The sequence below is a fragment of the Rosa rugosa genome, chromosome 3, assembly GCF_958449725.1.
Source record: "Rosa rugosa chromosome 3, drRosRugo1.1, whole genome shotgun sequence".
Lineage (NCBI taxonomy): Eukaryota > Viridiplantae > Streptophyta > Magnoliopsida > Rosales > Rosaceae > Rosa > Rosa rugosa.
In genome coordinates, this window is record NC_084822.1 from 22,338,892 (window position 1) to 22,348,635 (window position 9,744).

Below are 9,744 nucleotides of genomic sequence, written 5' to 3' on the forward strand. Positions count from 1 at the left end.
GGTAATCGCCCAAGGCTACAATCACACGACCGTAGGAGGCGTGACTTTGAGGGAAGAAGGGTTGGAAACCATGGAGCCAACGTTGGCCATGGTCATCACTTTCCAACGCCACCGGTCCTAGGGACCATGCACATTGAGCCAATGCGCCTCAATCAAGGGAGAATCCTCTTTATGGTGTCTATTTCTGATATGGAACGTCTGATCAATGGACCTGAATTTGCAATGTACCTAAGAAGGTAGCCGCATTATGGTGATCAAGACATCGAGTTCAAAAAAGACTTTAAATATGGCGATGAAGACAAAATGCCGCAGATTTTTATTTAGAATAGTCTTTTATTTTTCCAAGAATTATGTAATGGCAATTATGCCTTAATCAATAAAATGACTTATTGTATTAACTCTTTCTCACTAGGCTCATCCAAGAGTAATTGTGATGTCTAGGAAATGTTTGAACTGAGAGAACGGTTTTAAAAGTGAGCAATGCTCCACCAAAATATCGCCTTACCTTACCTGGTCACAACCAAATTGGAGTAACCAAACGGATTGAGTGACTACAATTTGTCTAAAGTTTGATTTTTATTTTGGATTAGATTTTGGTCAAGAAACTTTGATGTAATAATTGGCTATCATTAATAAAGTGTCGACTTATTTTATCTCATGTCTTGGACATATTTTTCGAACTTTATTATTTCAAATATATAAGAGCCAATGGTTTTCATGTGGAAAAACATTGTGAGAATGGACAAGAGTTCCTTTGCATCACCTCTAATGACTACGGAAATAAAAGAGTCTTAGAGAAACTTATGTGTCGTTCTAGTGGGTTGTATGCAACCACTATTCGAGTCATTGAATCCAATCATGTTATGAGAGATGATTTATGGGATTCCGACACATATAGGCTTTGGCGTGACCGTTTAGGACACCCTGGTCGTGATATGATGATTCGTATATTAAAGACTTCACACGAACATCCATTCTTTCGAACGAAAAGAAGTCAAAATCGGATTTTGGACCACGAAGGAGCCCCTGCTCCTCAAGGCGCCGTCCCCCTACAAAACCGGCCATCATAGACCGGCGCTGCCGTCCCCCTACGGCCCAAGGGTGGCTTTGACGCCACCTATGCTCCTTTGATTCCAATTCCTACTTCTAAAGTCCATTGTGACTTCATGACTCAACCAAAATCCTCATTGGTTGTTTCTAAAGCCCATCATTCGTTCTGCAAAGCCTGCTCTTTAGTAAAATTAGGATCGTGACCATCCTAGGCAAAGGACACTAAAGAAAATATACCATTCTTGCAACGAATCCAAGGTGATATTTGTGGACCTATTCAACCTCCTTGCGGACCATTTAAATATTTTATGGTGTTGATTGATGCATCGACACTCTGGTCACATGTCATGCTTTTGTCCACTAGGAACACTGCATTTGCTAAACTCCTAACACAAATTATTAAATTAAGGGCTCACCACCCTGATCATCCTATTAAGTCTATAAGATTAGACAATGCTGGGGAGTTTACATAAAAAACATTTGATGATTATTGCATGTCGATTGGGATTGAAGTTGAACATCCAGTCCTCATGTTCACACCCAAAATGGTCTCGCAGAAGCCGCCATTAAACGACTGCAAATGGTTGCTAGAGCATTGGTTATGCGCACCAATCTCCCTATTTTTGCTTGGGGATATGCAATATTGCATGCAGTTGTGCTTATTCATCTGAGGCCCACTGCCACTCAACCCTTTTTTGTGTCCCAAATGGTGATTGGGTATGAACCTGATGTCTCACACTTACGCATATTTGGGTGTGCAGTTTATGTGCCAATTGCGCCGCCACAGCGCACCAAAATGGGTCCTCAAAGACAATTAGGCATTTATGTTGGATATGACTCTCCAACTATTGTCCGCTACTTAGAACCCTTGACAGGCGATCTCTTTACCGCTAGATTTGCGGATTGTCACTTTGATGAGACAGTCTTCCCGTCATTAGGGGGAGATAAGAACATAAATGTTGAACAGGAACGACAGAAATTATCGTGGTCTGTCCCCACTCTGTCTCATCTTGATCCCCGAACCGCACAGTCTGAAATTGAAGTGCGGAAGAAGATCTTCAGAACGTAGCAGAATCGTCTCCTGATGCGTTTTCTGATATCGCTAAAGTGACGAGATCACACATACCTGCTGCAAACGTGCCTGCAAGGATTGATGTCCCTAAAATTAGAGGACATGACGCCATCTCAAGGGAACCTGAGCATGGCACCAATGTCCCCTATATGGGTGACGCAGTGGCTCAGGCCATGGCTCCTGCCAGGAAGCACAGGAGACCCAAAGGTTCGATGGATTCTCACCCAAGAAAGAAAGCGAGTTTGGCACAAAATAATCCATTAATCATCGACGTAATTAATCCATCTCATGAGAATATTCCAGATTATGGTTATGTCCAAGAGACATCATTGGGGGACGCTCCAATGTCAGAACCAATTCCAGAGAATAGGGAGATCTCCATGAATTACACTAGTGTACATGAGATGATGGATAGAAATTCTATTGCTATTGATGATGCATTTGCATATCATGTTGCAAAAGGAATTATAGAATATGATGATATTGAACCTCGCTCTGTCGAAGAATGTCAACGAAGAGCGGATTGGCCTAAATGGAAAGATGCGATCCAGGCTGAATTGGATTCACTAGCAAAGAGACAGGTATTTGGGCCTATAACACAGACATCCCCAAATGTAAAGCCCGTTGGCCATAAATGGGTCTTTGTTAGAAAGCGTAATGAGAAAAATGAGGTGGTTAGATATAAAGCCCGCCTCGTGGTGCAAGGTTTCTCACAACACCCTGGAATCGACTACGAGGAGATGTATTCTCCCGTAATGGATGTTATAACGTTCCGCTACCTTGTCAGTTTGGTAGTTTCTGAAAAACTTGACATGCAGCTTATGGATGTGGTTACAGCATATCTCTATGGGGATCTAGATTCAGAGATGTATATGAAGGTTCCAGATGAACTTCAATTACCCAAATCAAGTGGCTCTAAACCACGGAGCGCGTTTTCAATAAGATTAAAACGTTCACTATATGGATTAAAACAATCCAGACGGATGTGGTATAACCGTCTAAGTGACTACTTGATTGGGAAGGGATATATTAGCAATGAAATATGCCCATGCGTGTTCATTAAAAGAACAAGTTCCGGATTTGCAATTGTAGCAGTTTATGTCGATGCCATGAACCTAATTGGAACTCTAGATGAGTTAAAGGAAACTGCTAAGTACTTGAAATCTGAATTTGAGATGAAAAATCTTGGGAAAACACGGTTTTGTCTCGGTTTAGAACTTGAGCACCGTAGTGATGGGATTTTGATCCATCAGTCTGCATATACTCAGAAGATTCTAAGGCGCTTTAATGAAGATAAGCAAAGTCTGTGAGTACTCCCATGATTGGCCATATTCTTGAGCCCGGAAAAGATCTGGTTTGTCCAAAGGATGAGGACGAAGAGTTATTAGAGGCCGAAGTGCCCTATTGAAGTGCAATAGGCGCATTATTGTACTTAGCTCAATGCACAAGACCATACATCTCATTCGCAGTGAACTTGTTAGCTCAACATAGCTCTGCGCCAACACGCCGCCATTGGATTGGTGTAAAGACGATCTTTCGATACTTAAGAGGTACGATTGATATAGGCCTATTTTCTCCCTACAGAGAGGAGAAATGACGGAAAATTGGGATCGGACCCCAAGAGGCAAGTTGCCGCCGTCCATAGCATAACCGCCGGCCATGCTACCGCCACCGGCGCCGCTGCCGTCCAAGGAGGCCGACGTCCTCCTCCTTCCCTCCATCAAAATGACAATGATATTTTAATAGGTTTTGCTGATGCAGGGTACCTCTCTGACCCTCACAAAGGTCGCTCCCAAACAAGTTATGTCTTGACCATGGGAAGCACTACGATATCTTGGAGGTCTACAAAACAGACCCTTGTTGCTACTTCCTCAAATCATGCAGAGATTATTGCTCTACATGAAGCCGTGCGTGAATGTATATGGCTAAGGTCTGTAATTAGACATATTCGAGGAAGTTTGTGGTTTGAAGTCTACCACGGATGAATCTACATGCATTTATGAGGATAATGCAGCTTGTATTGAGCAAATGAAGTTAGGTTTCATCAAAGGCGACAACACCAAGCATATATCGCCTGAGTTCTTTTATAATCAGCAACAACAATCGCTTCTAAAGATTGAAGTAAATCAAATCCGATCAGAGGATAATGTAGCGGACTTATTCACTAAGTCGTTACCTAAATCCACATTCGAGAAACATGTGAAAAACATCGGATTGAGAAAGTTATCCGAACTCCCATGATTGTAGTAATCAGGGGGAGATATCGACATCAGGGGAAGATATGATGTCTACATGTTCGATCTCGAATAGTGAAGGACGTGTTGTACTCTTTTTCTCCTCCTCGAGCTTGTTTTTGTCCCACAGGGTTTTTCACTCGAGCAAGGTTTTTAACGAGGCAACGGATGAAGCGTCACCACCAAGTTTGAGCGGCACAAGGGGGAGTGTTGAAGGAAATCGACTTATGTGTGCCTAATCAAACTAGGATTAGTTCCATGATTGTAATAAGAGAGAATGTTCTAGAATTCCTAGTCCTATTATGAATAATTTTCCTTATACCATTAGAACATGTACTTTGTAATCCCTATATATAGGGCTCCTATTCTTAATAATGAAACACACAATTCTCTCATCAATCTCTCTCGAATCCTTTATTCTTAAACACCCTTCTAATTTTATGGCTCAAGTAAGAGGGTTAAAAAAAGACATAAAACTATCTGTGATCATTGACCCATTTCAATCAGCTTGTACAGTATCCATCCTAGATGTACCAATTAGCAATTTTTGTATACTCAGATTCAAAATTCAAATTTCAAATTTCAAAAATTATCCGTGTTGCTAGTCAGTAGCATGCACTATATCCATCCTAGATGTTCTTATCATAAATAGACTGCTTTTTAGAATATACATGTTTAAAAGGTGCATTGTTAATCGGTTTGGTATTATATTAAGTTTCATACAAAACTAACTAAAGTTTTTTTATACATGCATCAAGTTCCACTGTTTGTGTTGCTGAATGTAGATACCTACTAGTGTTTCTGGTGGCTTTCTCCGGGTACCTCACACAGAATGCTATACCGTCTGGGGTACCGATCCAACTCCTAAATCCTGTATCAATAACACACGTTTAGAGGGATAAACCGTACCGGACGGTTTATACCTCTCCGATGACTGAGTGAGAAGCTAATATAGATGTATAGTAAGTAAATAGTGGATAAAGGAGTTATTACCCGTAAAAGGTAGTTGTGCTAATGCCTTTATACTCGAGCATGTGAAGGAAGTCTCCCCCATCCTCGATGTGGGACACTAGTTGTTCTTCTGATGCCATCAGTCCTCCTGTTGTGTAAATAGTTGGGCTGTGCTGGCCTTGCCCAGGGTGGCATCCCAGATGAGCCCCGCCATGGTGGGTCGTAAACCCGGCCCATGGCATAGTACATGGGAGTACCGATGGGGCCCAGCCGACAGTGCCAAACTTAGTTGAGACTTCCCTAGTGTGTACAAGTCCCCCAAGTTCCCGTTCAAGATGTTTCTTGGGTGGGGACTTATTATTGTCTCGGAAGTTTGGCACTAGTGTGCCTATAGGGAGTCCCCCAAGTTCCCGTTCAAGGGATATCTTGAGCGGGTTACGCTGTAGGTAGCTAATCTACACGCTACGATAGGGTGAGGGTTGAGCCTCCGGTACCCGATAGGGTAGAGGGGACTCGACTCTGATACCCGATGGGGTAGAGGATGTGAGCCTCCGGTACCCAATGGGGTAGAGAGGACTTGACTCTGATACCCGATGGGGTAGAGGATGTGAGCCTCCGGTACCCAATGGGGTAGAGAGGACTTGACTCTGATACCCGATGGGGTAGAGAGAGGATTTGGCTCTGATACCCGGTGGGGTAGAGGATGTGAGCCTCCGGTACCCGATGGGGTAGAGAGGACTTGACTCTGATACCCGATGGGGTAGAGGATGTGAGCCTCCGGTACCCAATGGGGTAGAGAGGACTTGACTCTGATACCCGATGGGGTAGAGGATGTGAGCCTCCGGTACCCAATGGGGTAGAGAGGACTTGACTCTGATACCCGATGGGGTAGAGAGAGGATTTGGCTCTGATACCCGGTGGGGTAGAGGATGTGAGCCTCCGGTACCCAATGGGGTAGAGAGGACTTGACTCTGATACCCGATGGGGTAGAGGATGTGAGCCTCCGGTACCCAATGGGGTAGAGAGGACTTGACTCTGATACCCGATGGGGTAGAGAGAGGATTTGGCTCTGATACCCGGTGGGGTAGAGGATGTGAGCCTCCGGTACCCAATGGGGTAGAGAGGACTTGACTCTGATACCCGATGGGGTAGAGGATGTGAGCCTCCGGTACCCAATGGGGTAGAGAGGACTTGACTCTGATACCCGATGGGGTAGAGAGAGGATTTGGCCCTGATACCCGGTGGGGTAGAGGATTTGGCTCTGATACCCGGTGGGGTAGAGGATGTGAGCCTCCGGTACCCAATGAGGTAGAGAGGACTTGACTCTGATACCCGATGGGGTAGAGAGAGGATTTGGCTCTGATACCCGGTGGGGTAGAGGATGTGAGCCTCCGGTACCCAATGGGGTAAGCGGTGCATGTCAGCCACGTGGGGCAGACTGAGTGCAATAAATGCCCGTCCCCTCCACTGACGGTTTTCAAGACGTGGGACACGTGTAGCGATCTTGCGGTTGAGGGCTTTTCGTCTTCAACGGCCCTGATGCTTTGGAGATTGAATTTAAGAGGGAAACAGACTGTTTCCCTTCTCACTTTTTCCAAAGTTCTGAGAATTTGCGAGTTTTGCTTTTGACTTTCTCACTGTGTGCCTCTGTTGCTGTGAGGAGTGGAGACGAAAGCCTTGAGGTGCGATCACAGAGAAGGCCTTGGCCGGATTTAGCGACTGCAGGAAAAGAGGTAAGGGAATGTGGTTTGGTTTTTGGTTTTTCTTGTGTGTTTCCTGGGTTTTTTGTTTGCGTTTCTGGGAATTTCTGGGTTTTTCTGTTTGTTTGCGTAAAGAAAGAACACGAATAATACTAGTGTCGGTTTTGTTTCTTGTTTTAGATTTGTGGGTTTGTTTTGAATTTCTGGGAATTCTGGGTTTTTCTGTTTGAATTTCTGGGAATTCTTGGGTTTTTCTTGAAGTGGGGAGTGATCCGCGCTTCAACATGGTCTTAGATCTGGCTAGGCTAACCCTTGTGCTTCTGATTCCAGATATATCGAGTTTTGAGGTCCCCGGTATCGTAGTTAGGATGGAATCAGAAACCAAGGGTGGGGATGCGGGATCGTCGTACCAGTCTTCTGCCAGGCAAGCTGAAGTGGACATCGATCGGTACTTAGCGCAAGTAAGTCAATTAGCAGAGAATACCGGATCCTCGACTGGGGTGTTCTCGGAGAGCAGTGAGGAGTCCGACGAGGGTGAGAGCGAGGGAGGGTCGGCGTAGGCCCCGGTAGTCACGGTGGCAATTCCCGAGGGCATACCGATGCCTAGGTATACACTGGCGGATGGGACCGTATGCGACGAACCCGGGAGAAGTATGACGATGAAGGAGATCATCGGCATGCGACTGAAGTGGGGAATACCGGATTCAGTAGAGCTTAGGCCTCTCAAGGATGGAGAGATGGCCGCAAATCCTGCTCCGGGGTGGGTGGCGCTGCACGAGAACCAGTTCCACCAAGGGTTATCGCTACCTCTGCCTCGGTGCCTACAGTATCTATTGCGGATGCTGAACCTGTCACCGGGGCAGTTGACCCCGAATGCCATTCGCCAAATATATAGTATGTTGGCCATGTGGGACTTGTGCCAACAAGGGTGGCCTTCCGTAAATGAATTCCGCGCGGTGCACAGGGTCCTGTACTCGAGGAAGCTGTCCTGTGCGGGTACGGTGACATTTGCTGCTAGGGACTACGAACCACTAGTTACCGATATGCCTTCCTCGATGAGCAAAAGGTGGAGGAATAAAGTGTTTCTAGCTGGGGGCCGGTGGCAAATCAAAAATAAGAAGTGGCAGCTGACCGGTACCTTCCAAGCCATCGGGGACCAGGCCTACAGTTTGTCTGAGGTAGAAAGGAAGAGGATAGCCCGGGTATATGCCGTTTGGAGTGAAAAGGAGAGGAGCTCTTATAGATTCATCCGGCACTCTATACTTTTTAGGCTAGGACTAGGGTGGCTTCCCGGTGAGGCTGAAAGGTTTTATTTGTTTTTTTTTTTTGCATGTCACCCTGTCCTCTTTCCTTGACTAACTTCGAACTTACCGCAGTGAAAGCACCGAAGAGGAAACCCCGGAGAGGCAAAGAGGAGGACAAAATGGATGATAACCAGCTGATGGATATGCTGATGGGGCAGGGAGAAGACGCCCTTCACATTGAAGTCGACCTAGGGTCGAAAACTACGGGTCGGTCCGTTGAAGAGACCCTACTGGAGCTCACTGATGCGGCGTATGGGGCACCTGATCCTGAAGCTCCCGCGACCCAAGTCGTGCAGCCGTCGGTTGCTGACGTCATTACCATTGCTGATACCGGGAAGGAAAAAACACCGGCCTCCGTATCTATTTCTTCCCGCTCCACTGGGAGTGATGAGGCCTTGCTTCCAGGTGAGAAGAGGAGATCTCACAAGCATCGGCACCGAAGCGAGAAGCATGAGGTGACGTATACCGGCCGGGACGTTAAGGGGTCCGGTGCTAAGAGACAGAAGAAGGATCACCCGGTACCCGAGTCGTCGCTTTCGCTTGGCATGTTGCCTCCTGCCCTTCCGGTAATCCCCAAGAAGCCCATCAAGCAGCTGCTGAGCAAGTACGGGGTTGCTGACGAGAAGTTCGTGCGGGCCATGCTTAGTGACCTGAAGGACATTGATCTCGACCGGGTGCGGGCCAAAGACAATACTCCCAAAGAGAATCGCCGTCTTGCCCGGGAATCCATGATGCGGGTACGGGTTTGCTTTACCCTTGTAGCCTTTTATTACTACATATATATTTTAATCGGTGCGCTTGCAGGCACTCTTCAATGTGTACGCGGTGGATGCCAGCGAGGAAGATACTCAACTGAAGGAGGAGGTTAGCAATCTCTCCGGGCAGGTGAAGTATCTTCATGGCGAGAAGGTCAAGCTGGAGAAGGAGCGGGACTCCTTGAGGAAGAAGGTTGAGTCTTTGACTCCCCTGGTTGCCGAGATGGACGCGGCCAAGCAGCGAATCGCGGAGCTTAAATCTGAAATCTCTGAGGCCCGGGAAGAGATGAAAAGTGCCCGGGACTCCGAAAAAAAGGCTGCGGAGTCTGCCACATCCTGGAAGGAGAAAGCAGACTACCTGGAGGAGCGTCTTCCCGCGGAGAAGCACGAGGCCGTAGAGGAGTACAAGGCCTCCGAAGAGCTCATTGCCATGCTGGCTGCTGCCCAAGACAAAGCTGTTATCATGAAATTCAAGGAATGGGTGGAGGCTGGGTACTTGGACGAGGCCAAATTCAGGCGGGGCCTTCTTGAGAAGAAGAAGAAAGACATGGAGGCGGCAGCCAAGTCTGGTGCCGGTGGATCCCAGAGTACCGGTGGGGAGCAGTAGTACTTGGATTCCCCTTTTTTTGTATATGTTATATTATTATTATTGTTTTTTTTTTTTTTTTAGTAAAAGTT